This window comes from Medicago sativa, chromosome 6, assembly GCF_051527215.1.
Source record: "Medicago sativa cultivar Bolivia chromosome 6, Bolivia_mono, whole genome shotgun sequence".
NCBI lineage: Eukaryota > Viridiplantae > Streptophyta > Magnoliopsida > Fabales > Fabaceae > Medicago > Medicago sativa.
This window is the reverse complement of record NC_140754.1, coordinates 54692904-54710352: the sequence shown is the minus strand read 5'-3', so window position 1 is coordinate 54710352 and position 17449 is coordinate 54692904. Positions and strand designations below refer to the sequence as shown.

General features: G+C 31.3%; 1 long non-coding RNA gene and 1 pseudogene across 1 annotated transcript; one reads left to right on the top strand and one right to left on the bottom strand.

Annotated features, from left to right (window-relative positions):
• Positions 1 to 289: 289 nt before the first annotated feature.
• LOC146915729 (uncharacterized) lies at positions 290 to 2021 on the bottom strand. Its single transcript, XR_015014727.1, has 3 exons — positions 1887 to 2021; positions 1613 to 1807; positions 290 to 746 (listed from the first exon to the last, which is right to left on the bottom strand). It is a non-coding gene; the product is annotated as an uncharacterized LOC146915729 (long non-coding RNA).
• Positions 2022 to 12878: 10857 nt separating this feature from the next.
• LOC146915728 (chaperone protein ClpB1 pseudogene) lies at positions 12879 to 13502 on the top strand (annotated as a pseudogene).
• Positions 13503 to 17449: the final 3947 nt, after the last annotated feature.

Below are 17449 nucleotides of genomic sequence, written 5' to 3'. Positions count from 1 at the left end.
CGAGCGTCGCCTATAGTCTATGGGGACGTTTTTTCATGATCTTTGGGCACACTTTTTCAAAACGTCGCCTAAACCATAGGAATAGGGGACGATCTTTTGGTGATTCTGAGGGGACGTTTTTAAATGTTGCCATAGGTTGCTACAGTTAATAATCGTTGCCTAAAATGTGAATCTATAAGAAAACATAAAAACGTCCCCATAGCTTACATGCAACATTTTTAGAGTGTCCTCATAAAATATTACAATATTCCAATTATTTTAGAAATGTAACCATAGCTTAAAGGAAATATTAAAATTGTCAATTATAACTCAAACAAGATCGAAGTTAGCAGTACATCCACAAAAGTTGTAATACAATAAAATAGTTCAAACATTAATTCAACACATAATAGTAATCAAAATGTCGAACATTACTTAATAAGTCTAAAGCTTTGAAGTATGAGCTATCAAAATAACAAAACCATAGTTCAGTAAAGTTTAATGGTTTCAACTACAATCCAAAATAAAACATCATCCAACTCATTCAAGTTTGTCTTGGAATTCATCATCCAAATCGTCCACTTCAAATTCATCACCAATGGCATCCTCTTGAAATTCATCATCTAGGTCATCCTCCTAAAATTCATCGTCTATATCATCCTCCTGAAATTCATCACCTATATTATCCTCAAGAAATTCATCATATACGTCTTCCTCTTGAAATTCCTATCTATGCCATCCTTTTCAACATCTTCATTGTTACCTTGCTGCATAAGAACAACAAAATACATCAACCATAGATATTGTTGTTTCAAGTGTTATACCTCGCATAAATAAAAACCAAAACAACAAGTAAAACACAGTCAACATAACCGCAAATAGGAAATTTGTTTTACATATTTCCCTTCCTTATTCTATCATTACAAGCCCATTTTTAAGTTTCTGCAACTTGTGTCATGTTATGCAGCAGAGAAAACAACACAAAATGCAAAAAAATAAATCACAAGTTTGCACAAACACCATAAATTGCAGAAACAAAATTTATGCACAAAATTCTACAACAGAATCAAAATCCCACCTCGGAAACGCATCTTAAACAATTCAGCCAAACAACATAATCATAAGTTCGCACAACTCTAGTTTAAACCCTACACACGGAAGTTAACAATTTCAGGCACTTGTCTACATTCCAGGTGATATCACTACCAACAACTTTTTGCATATATATTAACATGCAAAACAAAATATATGCATAAAATTCTGCAACACAAACAGAATCGGACCCTGCACACACATCTTAAACAATTCAGCAAAACAACATAATCATAAATTCGCACAGCTCTGATTCAGACCCTACACACACAACTTAACAGTTTCAGGCTCTTGCCTACATTCTAAGTGATATCACTAATAACAACTTTTTTGCATATATTAACAGTTTCTCTATTTTGGAAGGAATAAGTATCTTCCTTGCAACTGCTTTATCCACCTTATGAATTTTGTCTCTATTGTTGTCTAGTAGATTCTCATGAGTTCTTTTTTTCCGCAATCCTAGTTTCAATGTAATTTCTCATCAAAAGAATGTCATATAAAGATTAGGAAAATTTAAAGTATATGCAAAGATATTAATTACCTTGAGCAAAATCTGTGTTTCCATGTGAAAAAACCTTCTTAGCTTGTGGTTGCAAAATCCTAGGCTTCTCCGTTTGCTTTGTAGCAATGCGGCTGTCGAATATGAAATCAACCTTTTGAACTCTATTATTTGCATGTAGTTTCTCATTCAGTCCATTGATTGTAGCTTTCCCATGAGTTCTTCTCTCTTGTGTTTCTAAATATAGTCAAAAGATATTAGCAATTATTTTAAAGTAATATACATAACTCAAATAACAAAACTTTTGATGTACAACTTCTTTGTCAACATGTGCATGATCTTTGATTGCTTGAGGTTGCGAGAGTTTGGCTTTCTGTGATTGCATCTTTGTCCAAATTGCCACCAACCTTTTGAACTCTTTCTTGCTGAGTTCCTTTGCCTTTTGGTGTTTCTAAATTTAGTCAAAATTCATCAAAAGATATTAGAAATAATTTAATATAATATACATAACTCAAATAACAAAACTTACGTTGTACAAATGAACTCAGCCAATAGATCTATTTCATTTTTATTTTACATACATCTGACACATAGTTCGAGAATGATCTAAATCGAATTTCAAGTAAGGGACATGCATGATTCTAATAAGTCACACTATTGTCTGAATCCCAAAAAAAAAAAAAAAATAGTTAGCAAGCAACCCAAAACCACTAATATCATGATTTTTAGAGACATTATCATACTCCATTAAGCTTTATATCACTAAACTTCTAAACTGATGTTGTGTATACTGTATAGTAGTTATGCATTGTCTTTCAATTTCAAAGATGTTAAACTTCTAATAACATACAAATTAATGATTTTAATAACTTTATTTTAACAAGAGGGGCAACTTCATAGTGAAGCCTTAAGCAGTTTTTAAAATGGTAACAGGGGTTTCACACCATCATTGGAGATACAAACAACTTAGTACATGCAACCAAACATAAAAAGCACCTAAAGCACATGAATCTAAACAACACAAAACCTCAATATATGCCCAACAATGAGTGATTTTCGGATTTATAGGGAAGTATACATTTATATCTTCAAATTAAAATTGGAACCTTTTATTTTTATTTTGAAACACTGCAGAGCAAATACAAAATTTATACAAAATCAAGACATTAATGGATCTAAATAACAATCATGGATCTAAAAAAAAACAAGTAATTTTCAGACTAAGAAGAAAGATGGATGCTAGGGATTTAAACAAATAAATAAATTGGGGATTTAGGATTGAAGCATAAATTTAGCAAAATATAAGAATAGAAGACTTGCCCTTTGAAGCCTGAAGGAGAGAACGCCATTGCAGCTGCAGAGTTCCGGTGCGGTGATTCCGTACAAAATACTTCCGAATCAAACTGTTATATGTAGAGAACGAAGAAATTCAGCACAGATAAGGAAGAACGTAAAAGATGAAAATAAACAAATGACGAGAGGTGATAGGAAACGACGTTACCGCGGCGGAGGGGAGGAGTCAAACGCGACAAGAAGTTAGTCTTCTTGAAAAACTGATGGAATCAATAGATAGATCTCTTGATGGAGATCTCAAAATGTGTCTCCTTTTCTACGATCCGATGATACAGTGGTCAGACCATGCTTGAAATGTTGGTGATGCCGGTGATGAAACGAGAGAGAAAGAGATGAATCAATTCCTTTTCTCACTTTAGGAGAGAGAAATGTGTGGTGGTGGGTAGAAACTAGGAGAGAGAAATGTGTGGTGAGGTATTTTTACTTTCTTTTTAATAATTTTACCAAACTACTTTGTATTTTTTTTTTTGTGTACGAGCATACTTTTTTTTTTTGATTAAATATATACTTATATTTTATTTGATAACTAAATTCATACTTGTATTTTTTCTCAATCATACTTTTTTTTAAGAGTGAGTAAAGTGTAAAGTGGGAAGATCAACAATTTTTATAATAATAAATTTACGAGTAATGTGAACATTATTATGAGTTTGATGAATTTTTTGTTCACATTTATTCACATAAATGACTAAATCAGGAAAAGAAAAATATAAAGGAAAAAAATGTTTAAATTAATGGACGAACTGTATAATTTCGCCTGATATAAATAATAAAGAAAGTGACAGGAAAAAGATAATCTATACTATATATAAAGAAAAAAAAACATCTTTCAGCACTTTTGAGCCCAATTTTTCTGTATTATTTATTTAAATGACACCAACAATATAACAAATAAATATAATCTAAATTCTTTTTTTTTTATAGAAAAAATTGTTTAAGGTTATAATTGGGATAATGAAAACGAAACTATAAATGTACTCATCTAGTTTAAAACACTTTTTAAATGATAAAGGAAAAAAAACCAGATATATATATATATATATATATATATATATATATATATATATATATATATATCGTGTTTGTTGCATTTTTTTAATATTTAAATTTATTCTTATCTATTTGTTACATGTATTGAAAATTAAGGGCATTTTTGGAAGAAAAAATTCAATCCAAAAATGCTGAAAGGTTGTGTTTTCTTTATATATATATATATATATAGCATAGATATAGAGTATAGATATAGATACAGCTGAAGGGGATAGAAATTTTTGGCTGAATGTTTTATAATTTCAATTATGGATATATACATTATTAATTATCCATATATTATATGTTAGGTTATTTTTTTTTAATAATGTTTGGAGGAAAGATTTGGTTTTAGATAAACAAGTTTAGAGAGAAGATTGCCACCAAAATGTCGATGTTGTGAATCTAATGCAACATTGAAGGAATGTAGCATTTTGTTAAAATTAAAGTAACAATCTAAAATTGTCCCCAGAAGTATTTAAGGGGACAATTATCAAATATGGCCAGAGAAATAATATTGTGACACTTTAAAAACGTCCCTAGAAGTATTTAAGGGGACAATTCGTGATTGTTACCAAAGAAATAATAGAGTAACGCTCCAAAAACGTCCCCAAAAGTATTTTAGGGGACGTTTATCAGGGGTTGCAAAAATATTTTTGGCAATAGCCAAAAATCGTTGCCTTAGCAACTTTTAGGGGACAATTTTTACACGTTGCCTAAAAAAGTGTTGCTAGAGACAACAAATGGTGTAGTGAACATAATAGTTTATGTCCAAGTATTGTTACTTTAAACACTATCATTAATTGTTACTGCAACCAAAGTCTGTAATTCCCATCTGCTTGTTGAAACTCGCATCAAGGTTGCACACATACTCAATAGGCATTTTGTCGTCCGCTATGCCTGTACAATTTATATGCTTACGTGAGCATGCGTCACTTTCCACTCTTGCCAACACCTTTGCACCAAGCATCAAATCTCGTGGACAAACAAGTATTTTTCATTCCAGATCATGATGTTTCGGTTCTGCCAAATGCTTCAAATCAGCATCATTGTTTGACTACTGTAGTTGCATCCTCTGTCGAGAACACAAAAAATCACATGCTCCACTGTATGAAACCAGTCAGTGTTGTATTAACAGCATCAGACTTGCTGCATTCCATCAAACTCTGCTCACAATACGTAAAAAAAAAAAACATATCCTCTTCTTGATTCAAACAAAAGACACAGTTTCTTGAACACGACACATGTCTTTCTTGAAGATTTCAACGTGGAAAATGTCTTACAACTTATAAAATGTCTTTTTGTATGAAAAAATTTACGAGATTTTCTGATAAAAATTTGATGGATTATTTTTTGAAGTGAATTTTGTGAGACTTTTTAATTGAAAATACAAAGATACTCCCGTTCAAAAATGTCATCCAAACTCTTGAAACTATCAAAATGAAAAACTAAAATGTTTGTACCTCCTCTTATAAGCCTACCTCAACTTATTAATCTCAAAGGTTTGTCCATCCCATACAAACTCAATCAATGCTTACTGTTCAAGGCCCATAATCACCAAATAAAATAAATAAATAATTAAGACGCTTTGTGGAAGCAAAATGATATTTCAATCGAAAAAGCATATAGTGAAAGACCATTCAGGTACTAACATCAAATAATTGATAGTATTAGATTTGTCTTGATGTTCCCTTTGGTTTTTGCAGAAATCTGATTTTCTCTTCATTTGAGTGTTCCAACAATGAAAGTTGTGGTTTGATCTCTAACCGGTGAATATGAAAAAACATTTGTTGGTTGGGAAATTGGTAACCTTTTAAATGGATATATTAGTTTTCACGGTTGCACACGGGAATAGACAAAAAGTATGTCTTTATATGCACTTATGCTCCAGAGTTTTGCACCTTCAAGGAGGAGAATACTGAAATCAATAGCAACCTTACCATTATAGACGAAAGCCAATCCCATATTGAAGAAATCTAAATATCCTAAAGCACAACAATTTATATTTTGCTAGGATCCTGAATTAGTTTTAGAAGTCATCTTTCAAAATGTACAAATCATATGTTCGAACACAGACAAAGTAATCCAATTCCCATAACCATAGCAAGAAAGGAAAGATCAGAAATAAGTAGATAACATAACGGAAAATAGACAGTAAACAAAAAATGGGCAATCCAAACAGTTCACCCACAAAAACACATTATCAAGTTCACCTAAATCATCTGGATTGTTGCAAGGGAGATTTCCCTATAGACATTGTTGGATTCAAGGTTACAAGTACATACTCCCTCCGGTAGATAAGCAAAAAAGTACTTAGTATTCCAAGTTCACAATCTAGTTGATCCATGATATGTATATAATTCATCTTCTCAAATTATATTCCACATTTCTATGTAAGTGCATCTTCTGATCATCATGTCCACTCCAAAGGCTGCATTATCACACTACCAAACATCCTATCACAAACACGTATCTGCACTATCCTAATACTGACAACTAATGTAGCTGAATAACAATTAATTCCTAAATATAATTTATTTTTTTTTGAGAAATAGTTTGTGCACAGGGCTGCATAGTATTTACACGGTGCAGAAAGGCATTGTACTATGGTAGTATGGTCCTTTTTTTTTCGTGATACCGATGTAGAAAATAATACTATATTTCAAAGTTGTTCCTTGATTTATTTAAGAGATGATTCATAAATAAACCATGTTCCAGAGCAGTTATTGATCAAGATTTTGATGTTGTTAATTTGAACTTTCAATTAGAAGATGTCGGCCTCTGCCCTTATTGGCAAGGAATTTCCATTTTCCATCTAGCATAAAATGTTTTTAATCACTTCCTAAATATTATCCATCACTTTTTGTCTTGCACAATTTGAATTTTGATATTTTGAAAGTGATGAATGTTCCTCGATATTGCTAACTGTCAAAACTTGTAGTTCTTTAAAAAGTCCAACAACCCATGAGCCAAAATTTTCATATCTTCATGAGAATATCTAAGGCTTTGCTATTGATTGTCTTGTACTCCAAGGTATTTTTGTTTTCTTATTTCAAAGTATATTTTGAATGAGTAATTATTGTCTTCAACTGTTGTTAAACAAAAAGATATTTTTCAACCTCGTCTCATTTGCGTTTAAGTATCATGTCTCTAAGTTCTTGTAGTTGAAGTACAACTTGCTTTCATGTCAAGCGTGTGTGATGTTTTATTTAAACCCTTCTTATCAGAAATTGTACACTAAGAACACGAGCTCTTTGGAGAGGTTAGACACCTAGATAACAAATAATCAGAGAATTAAAATTTATTTCACTAACCAATGTAAAAAAATTGTATTATCAGATAATACAATGTGTTTCAGGTAATGCACTTTCGATATTGGTTAGTGAAATATACTTTATTCCTCGTTATTGTTATCAAGATATCTAACAACTCGAAACATCACACACGCATTAGCGTGAAGACAGGGTGTACTTCAACTACAAGCATTTTTAGGACATGGTAATTAGAGATAAGTCAAGTGAGGTTAAAAAGCATCATTTTCGATTCATAAAAGTTGAAAACGTTGATCACTGAATCAAAATATACTTTGAACTAAGAAAACAAAAATACCTTGAACAAACAAAAACGATCATAGAAAGGCTTTAGATATCTTCATGAAGGATTTGAAAGTATTTGGCTCAAGGAATGCATAATTATTTAAAAAACTGACGTAGCTTTTGACAATTGACAATATAAGTGAGTATATATCACTTTTAACATATCAAGATGCGTTTTCTGCAAAAAAGAAAGTGGTTGATGATATTAAGGAAGTCATACATAAACATACTATGATAAATGGAAAATTGAAATTCTTTAGCATTAAAGGCAGAGGCTAAGGCATCTTGTAAATGAAAGATAATATTGGCAGGGTCAATATCCTGTTTCATGAATCAACTCTATTAATCAGAAACATCTACTTTCGTGGCAATAAATCAAGGAACATTGTTGAAATACGAGAATTATTTTCTACAACCTCATTAAAACCTCTAAAGTAAGAAATTGATGCATTCCTAATTTCCATATTCCATGTAACTGAGTCATATTTTCCTTTCCTAAAAGAAACATATAAATTTCTTATCAAAATGGACTAGTTTGACAGAAAGCCCAATATTCCTTGACGATGAAGTAGTGGTAATGTAGTATAACTTTTTACATGGTTAAAATCCCTCACAATAAAAATGAGACACACTTCTGATAGTAAAAATGGAGAAAATTTAATACAACAAACCTCATAATGTAGACTTTCTAAGAAAACTCTCCACGGATCTCAATTTACACATTCATCCTTGACAACTTTGATGGCTACTATCTTGCTTCCACAGGCTAGCTCAAAGGGGCATATGATCCAATCGAAAATTAAATGATTTCCCCCATTTTATGCAAATGTAATTATGCAAATATTGATAGTGTGATAAATCTCTATCTCTATATCATGTTGAAGTATTAGAGAAAATATTAATTGTGCGCTAAAATATTACAGCCTAAAGGTAGAAAGGTAAAATCCTTGATTAATTATACGGCAATTAATTAGACAAAGTGAAGTAAAATAAAACAAAATCTTGAGTAAGATAAATTCCAATTTAAAACAGTTTCTCAATAATATAGCAAGTGAGGCTTCCATTTCTTGATTGCCGTGGTTTCAATGAAATTTATAATAAAACACAAGGATATAGCAAGTGAAGCTTCTAGTTACTCTCTCAGATTGACCTACATCAAATACATAAGGATGCCATAATTTAAGAAAGCTCTCATAAATCAATCAACAACCAAATTTTAGTTAATTAGAACTAACTACAAAAATTATGCATTTGGAAAGTAATACAGTGCTATAATTGTAAGTATTTGTCCTAATTGTTAACAATAAAAATAATAATTATCAGCCTCCTCATATGTTGAAAGTGATTCATGTTTCTGTTACAGCTATCTACCAAAAATTGAGCAAATTAATTAAATATTTACTTGAACCAAAACTTTCTGATATTGAAGAGGATATATAAAGCTTTGCTATGATTGTTTTTGTCTAATGCTTCAAGGTATTTTTGTTTTCATATTTCAAAATTCATTTTATATCATTGTCTTTAACTTTTGCAAATCTAGAAAGATACTTTTCAACCTCATCCCACTTGTCTTTAAGTATCACATCCATAAAATCCTTTTAAGTACAACATATTTTCACGCTCAAGCATGCGTGATGCTTTTCTTAAGCCTTCCTCATAAAAAGCTATAACATTGAGAACACAAGCTCTCATGTTATTACAAGTCTTGATAACAATTACTTGCCTACTACTAAAGTATAATTCACTAACAATTTTCAAAACTGTATTAATAGATAATATAGCGAGTTTCAAATAGTATACTTTTGATTTTGGCTAATGGCATATACTTTAATACTTATTGAGAAAGTATTATTATCAAAATGTTTACCTTCTACAAGGAGTATTTGTTCTTAGTTTGACAGTTTTTTTTATCAAGAAGGTTTAAGGCAAATATAGCACACACTTGAGTATGAAAGTGGATTGTGCTTCAACTACAAGCATTTTGAGGACATGACAATTAAAGGAAAGTTGGATGAGGTTGAAAAGTGTCTCTTTGAATTCATTAAAGTTGAAGACATTAATCACTCATTCAAAATATACTTTGAAATAAGAAAACAAAGATACCTTGAAGCATTAGATAGCAACAAACATAGCAAGGCTTTAGATAGCCTCATGAAGGATTTGAAAGTATTGGGCTCAAGGAAACATAAATCACTTTCAACCTGTGAAGATGCAAATTCTGCAAGAAAATGTTGGATGAAATCACGTCATAAAGAAACATCCTATGTCAGATGGAAAATTGAAAATTGAAACTCTCTTCCATTAAGAGTCAAACGCCAAGGAATCTTCTAAATGAATGAAAGGTCAAATTGACATCAAAATCTTGGTCTAGGAGTCGCTCTTGAACATGGTCTCTTTTTGAATCATCTATATAATTCAAGACCGTCAACTTTTGAGGCAATAAATCAAGCAACAACAACATTTAAATATATGAGAATAATTTTTTACAATATCATTAATAACTCTAGTATCTGAATGTCTCGTCTCTTTCCTGAAAGCAGCAGTAATGTTATTGTCAGCATCGACCATTTTGACGTGAAATTCAGTATTTCTTGAGGTTGAGGTTCAGGGTAGCATACTTTTTTACATGGTTAACAGTCCTAACATGCAAAATCACTATCTCAATAAACAAGTAGATTGACTTCTGATGGAAGAAAATGATAAAATTAAATACAACAAACCTCATGATGTATAGACTTCCTAAGCAAAACTCTTTCTGAATTTCAGACTTACACGTTCAACGATGAGAGCTTTGATAACAGCACCCTTGATTCCAGAGGCCAGCTCGAAATGGACAACTAACAGTCGCTGAAGAAAACTAATCAAATTACTGTTTAAGGATTATATGATCCAACTGGAATCAAAATCTATACAGTTTTCATCCATTTTAAGTATTTTATCAAATGTCAATAGTGTGCTAAAATACTTTTGTCTAGAGGTAAAGGTATAAATATTTGAATAAATTATACAGAAATGAACTAGACTAAGTGAAGTAAAACAAAATCTTGAGTTAGATAAATTCCAATTCAAAAGAGTTGCTCATTAATATTGCAAGTGAAGATTTCATTTACTAATTGTCGTGATTTCGGTAAAATTTGTAACAAATCAGAGATATGCTTGCTGCTAGAATCACATTTCACCTGGCCTCCAACACACGTCTCTTAGGCTTTGTTTGGGAGTTTGGAGGGGAAGAGAGGGGAGGGCTTTGGGGGGTTGGAAATATATAGAAAAATGGACAAAAAATTCACATTTTTTGAAAGAACAGTTTTTTAGAGAATCATAAACTAATACTTATGATTAATATACTTTTAATTTTAAGAATATTATAACAACATAGATTGAATTTGAAAAATTCATATAAACCCTCCCTAACCCCCCAAAACCCTCCCCCAATACAATTTTTGAGTTCCCCCAAATGAGGGGGATTTTTTATTATGAGTAAAACATTAACCTCCAAAGCCCTCTCCTCCCAATGTCTTCTATTTCTTCCACTTGCTCCTTCCTTTTTTCAAAACCCTCCCCTCCCCTCCCCTTCAAACTCCCAAACAAAGCCTTAGTCTTACTCCAAAATCCACACCTTTTAGGATATTTACCCTCCGGATTGGCCTGCATCAAATCTATAAGGTTGCAATAATTTATGAATGTTCTCAATCATTAATCAACCAAACAACAAAATTTTAGTTAATTAGAACTAAATTTCAAAAACAGATTTCTGGAAAGTACTAGTGTTATAATTATCATAGTTAGTCAGTAGTACAAATAATAATTATCACAATAATTTAAAAGAAATTTCAAAAACAGATTTCTGGAAAGTACTAGTGTTATAATTATCATAGTTAGTCAGTAGTACAAATAATAATTATCACAATAATTTAAAAGAAAATAGATGGAATGTAACCATGTTATAAACGAGGTAAGTTAAATCTTCAGATCCACCGCTACAGTTCTGGGTATTAAAAAAGCAAAAAAATCATCAATTATAATATAACAAATAATTCAAGAAATAAATGTTGTAATTCAGGAAGCTAATATTTGAATTCCAAAGAAAGAACAATTTACCTACCCAAAAAGAATCGTGGTTTAAGTGAATATCTTTTTGTAAAAGCCTGAGAAAGAATTAGAATTAATGAAACTTACGACTAAATAAATCAGATAGCTTGCTTCTCAAATGAACTGTTTCGATCAAGTTAGGTGCAACTCGTTACGTTCTGATCAGAGTGAGAGGGTGTGGGTCAGTAGAAGTGAGAAGCCGCAAGAGTTTGATTAGTGTAAAAACTCAAATAAGGTTTTTCAATTCTCTTATTCTCTTGTATTGAAAAGCTTATTAGGTTAAGCTACCACTAAACCCTATCTCTAGTGCACAAAATTACTAAAAATCCCTAAGTGGTTTTATTTATTTTTAAATAATAATCCCTAGGTGGTTTTTTTTAGGGGGACCTAGGTGGTATATATTTTATGAGTGGGGATCCATTGACTCCAAGAGTAAGTCTAAACACTTAGTCCAAATCATGACCATTCATTTTAATTATAATTAATGGCTGTGATTAATTCAATTTAATTGTTAAGGTGGGGTGTTTTCCTCTTTTCAAGTTCACGGCATTACAGTTACACCACAAGATCGTTCTTTTCTTTTTCTTCTCCTCTCTCAATTTGCATAATAGTTGCTTTTCTTCTTCTTCTTCTTCTCTCTATCTTTCTCAATTTAGGCTTCTTTATTAACATGAAGTAATAAAATATACATAGAAATAAAATTTAGGCTTAATTGTTGTTTTGGTCAAAGCCAAACTAGCTTTTAACTTTATCAATACAAAAATACACATAAAACATGTATAGAAGTAATAAAATATACATAGAAATAAAATTTAGGCTTAATTGTTGTTTTGGTCAAAGCCAAACTAGCTTTTAACTTTATCAATACAAAAATACACATAAAACATGTATAGAACAAAGTATGATTGCAATCAATTTCAATTTTATGAGATTTTTAATATCGTGCAAAATTATTTGTGTAAAAACATATATCTTAAAGTCTTTATCTTGATTGTTTTAATTAACTAATATGTAATAGAACATACCTTTTCCCTTTATGAAGAACCAATCACTATGAAGCAATCGATGTGTTCAACAGGTGGTAGATGATGTACATACATATTCTACACATCCGAAAATTGCATTAGAATTACAAGCATTCTCTTCAACCAACAACAATATTGAAATAAAAAATCAATAATGAACCAAAACAGTTTAGGCGAACATCGGTATTTTGAGTCTTCAAGAGAACATCTGCCAACATGTACAAAAGCTTTGAAGCTCATGTTGTTGTTTCTAGGGTAAAATCAGAAGTTGAAAAACTTTATCGTAAAGAAGGGAAGAAAGTTGACAGTGCTTTTGGTGATACAAATTTTCAAGTTTTCAAAAAATATGGTAGCAATTTGGTTGAACGAGCAGGGAAGCTTGACCCTGTTATTGGACGTGATCAAGAGATAGAATGGCTTGTAGTGATTTTATCAAAAAGGAATAAGAACAATCCTATTCTTGTAGGAGATCCAGGTGTTGGACAAACTACTCTTGAAAATGAAGGTTGGCTAAAAGGATAGGTATAGGTAAAAAAAGATCTTGAAAATGGTAAAACAAATCTTGAAAATCTTGCTAATGCAAGGATATTTGCTTTAGATATGGGTGCATTAGTTGTTGGTGCTAAGAGCAGGGGAGATTTTGAAGAGAGGTTGAAGGAAGTTTTGAAAGAAGTGGAAGAAGCTGAAGGAAGGGTAATTTTTTTCATCAATGAAATCCATCTTGTTCTTGGTGCTGGTAGAATTGAAGGGTCGATGGATGCTACTAATCTTCTCAAGCCAATGCTTGATCGTGGTGGATATCTTAGATGCATTAACGAACAACAATTGAAGAAAACATGAAGTATGTTGAAAAAGATGTAGCATTTGAGAGGAGGTTTGTACAGATTGATGTGGTTGAACCTAGTGTTTCAAATACCATTAGTATGCTTCATAGTATAAAAGAGATATACGAAGATCAACATGGTGTTATAATTCAAGACAATGCTATTGTTGCTGCAACTCAATTGTCTAGTCGATACTTAGCTGGTATGTTCTTTTGTCAACATACCAACTATGTATCGACTAGACAATTGAGCTGCAGCAACAATAGCATTTTCTTGAATTATAACGCCATGGTGATCCTTGTATATCACTTTTATTCATGAAGCAAACTAATGGTATTTGGAACACTAGGTTCAGCCACATCAACCTGTACAAACCTCCTCTCAAATGTTGCATCTTTTTCAGCATACTTCCTGTTATCTTCATTTGATGTTGTGTCAATGCATCTAAGATATCCACCACGATCAAGCATTGGTTTGAGAAGAATTACCCTTCCTTCAGCTTCTTCCACTTCTTTCAAAACTTCCTTCAACCTCTCTTTAAAATCTCCCCTGCCACCCGCAACTAATGCGCCCATATCTAAAGCAAATCCTTGCATTAGCAAGATTTCCAAGATTTATTTTACCATTTTCAAGATCTTTTTTATCTCTATCTATCCTACAAGAATATGATTGTTCTTGTAACGCCCCGGATTTTGCTCCAAGGCATTACTCCTAATATTATTTTATATTAGAAAATCACTACTATTTTTTTCTTTTAATCATCAATAGTAAATTCTTAATAAAAACCTATACAAAAATTCGTAACATAAATATCCTTCAAATTACTTTTAAAATTATAATTCAATCAAAAACCCAATTTGTCCCCGTACGCATTTCAAGCAAAACTTCAAAGCATAAACATCTCTTCTTTGATACCTAAAAATGTTGGTGTAAGGGGTCAGCTTCTAACCACAACAAATTAAAACTAAAGAAGGAAATAAAAATCAGAAAATATACATATATTACCCTTCTGCTAAAAATTAGATTGTTTTCATAAAAGAAGATGACTCTATCTTCATGAACTTTTATGGAATGCATATGTGTATGCATGCTTCTAAAACTATATGATCCGGATATAATCAGCCCATCACTAAGGCACCACACAGATGCATATGCCATGTCATGATAATGAAAATAAATAAAATTCCCGTCATTTAGGCAACCACACAGAAAGTAATGACACATTATCATGCACATGACAAAAGAGTTCTTCCACAAAAGTCTTATTTCTCTTCTCATTACTTTAGTTCCATAATAGTCTCAAATTTATGTTCAACAGCCCGAATCATATACCCTCACATAGAAAGGAAATCAAAATTTTATCCAGAGTCCATATAATAAGTTTTACCCACACATATATTTTCATGAATAATAGGCAAATTTCATTGTTCATCAACTTAATTTATCCTAACTGTGTTGGCTACAATAATTAATTAACTATACTACCAATAATATTGTTACAAATCTTTTTAACCGTATTGGAAAATAAAATAAAACTTAAGCATTTTGCTCCAAGAAATATAGTCACACTCCACATTGAACTTACATTAATCTATTCACCGTAAAGTAAAGAAAATACCACTGTAAGCATTGTTCTCCGGGAAGTAATATATTCACGTATATACTAAAATAATAAGAATTCTATTAATTTATTCAAGGATTTCAGGTACTATATTATTATTTTTAAAATTAATATCCTTTTCTTTTTAGCATGCAAACGGCATATAAATACTTACAGACTTGAAAAGCATATAAATACATACAGATTTCTAATCCAATGTCTAATTTTGAGTTGTATGGGGAAGTGCCCTTACCTTGTGTGTTTTCCGTTCTAAGCCATGGTTATAAACCGTCTCAAAGCCGCTCTCATATGAAGAAGGATCGAGAGTTTCGGGATAAACCTAAATTGACAGAAACAGATACCATGAATAGCCCGATAAATTGAGAAAATTGTTTTGAATTGGATAATGAGGAGCCGTGATTACTTTTGAAAAGTGAGAGGCTGGTTTGTGAGAAATCTATAGGATTTCCACGCTAATAATAATGAAATAAAAGAGAGGGTGCTTGGAAAGGATGGAGGAAATCATTCAAAATAGGTAGTCGGTATCCAAGATACAAGGATCAATAAGCCTAATTTGCAACTCAGGCTACTTTGGTTAGAGAGATAGAGAAAGAACTATAAACTTGGTAAACCACTTGGACTTTGCCACTCTCCCCACAACTAATGATCATACATTAAGCAAAAGTGAATTCCTTATAATTAGCAAGGCATACTAGGTCAACAAAAGTGAACATGACTAATCAGAGAGATGTGTCATTGACTCAGCAAACAAAAGGGGAACTCACGGTTAAATAAGTAACAATAATTTGAGTGAAAACAGGCATTGACTAAGCACAAAATAACCACGTATGAAACAATAGGAAAGATTTTTGGATAACCTTTAAAGTATCTAAAGATACACATGATTTACTATAGTTTTTCTTCATGCTACTACCTCCTTGTCAATATTATATATACTAGCGCACGTGCCCTTTTTCGTTTTTTTTTATTGCGCCAACGTTTGAAAATTATTAACGGTGTTTTTTTCATGAAATTTTGATTTGGATTAAAACTAAAAATATAAATTTTTGTTGCTTTGAAGTTATAAAAATCCAAACATTATTTATTATAACAAAAAAATATAATGTAAATTCTTTTTTTTAATGACACCAACAACGATTTTTATTATAGAAAAATTTGTTTAAGGATATAATTGGAATAATGAAAAAGTAAGTATAAATATTCATCTAGCTTGATACACTTTTTAAATGATTAGGAAACAATGGACATATATATATATATATATATATATATATATATATATATATATATAGTTTAATTGTGGTGGGTTGACGGTCCAAAACAACTTTGCACACACAACCAATCAAAACATTCTAAATCGCCACATCAATTAATGTTTTTAATTAACGTGGGTCAAATATGGCAATTTAGAATGTTTTGATTGGTTGTTTGTGCATACATACATATCCAACAGCCTCATCATTAGTACATATTAATCAATCAGAAAAAAATATTGATGATCTTTCAACGTTGAGATTGTCCTAGTTTTAATGTCTGTGATATTGTAACCACATCACCCTATCAAGTGAGTTATGTTTGCATAAATGTGTTGTGTTTTTATTACTATTACTAATAAAACCGAAGTTGAGGTAGTTCTTTTAATGTGCATAGGCCACCATTTAGGGATTTAAGGGAAACATATTTTATGATGAAGAAGGTGAAAACATTCTCAGAAGAGGTGTTCAGATCACTTTTGAGGTTTGCAACATGTGGTGCATACTCTTCGAGTGGGGAAAACATCTCTGATTCTTTATCGCATCTTACATGTTTTTCCCCTACAATCATTGTGTAAATAAACTTAAGTAAACTCGAGTTACAGACGGTGCAGCTAGTGGCTGCTTGATGCAGAAGATGGCAGGTACATTTTGTAATTTGTTTTACTTCAGACTAGTTGATACTTTTGAAGGAAAATATAGTATAATCTGAAGCTGAGGCTACTTTATGCTTAAAACTTGAATCTGGTTTATCTTAATATTGCTCAACTTGACTACTTTTAACATAAATTTGATTTGATTATTGACTAGATATTGCTTTGTTCTCTTTGCTGCTGAATTTCATTTGAATCATCATATTCAATTGGATCACATCTCATTGGTTTTTGAGGTTATAAGAGAAAAAATGTATTATTTTATTTTCACTTCAACCATGAGTCAATTACAATGACCAATTCAATCATTAGTACTTGTCCGATTAAGAAAACATTGGATAGAGTTTGAGACATCTATTATTTAAAAAATATAACTCCTATGGTAATAATTTTTTTGATCTGTCCGAAATAATTTTCCTTTGTGGCATTCAAAATA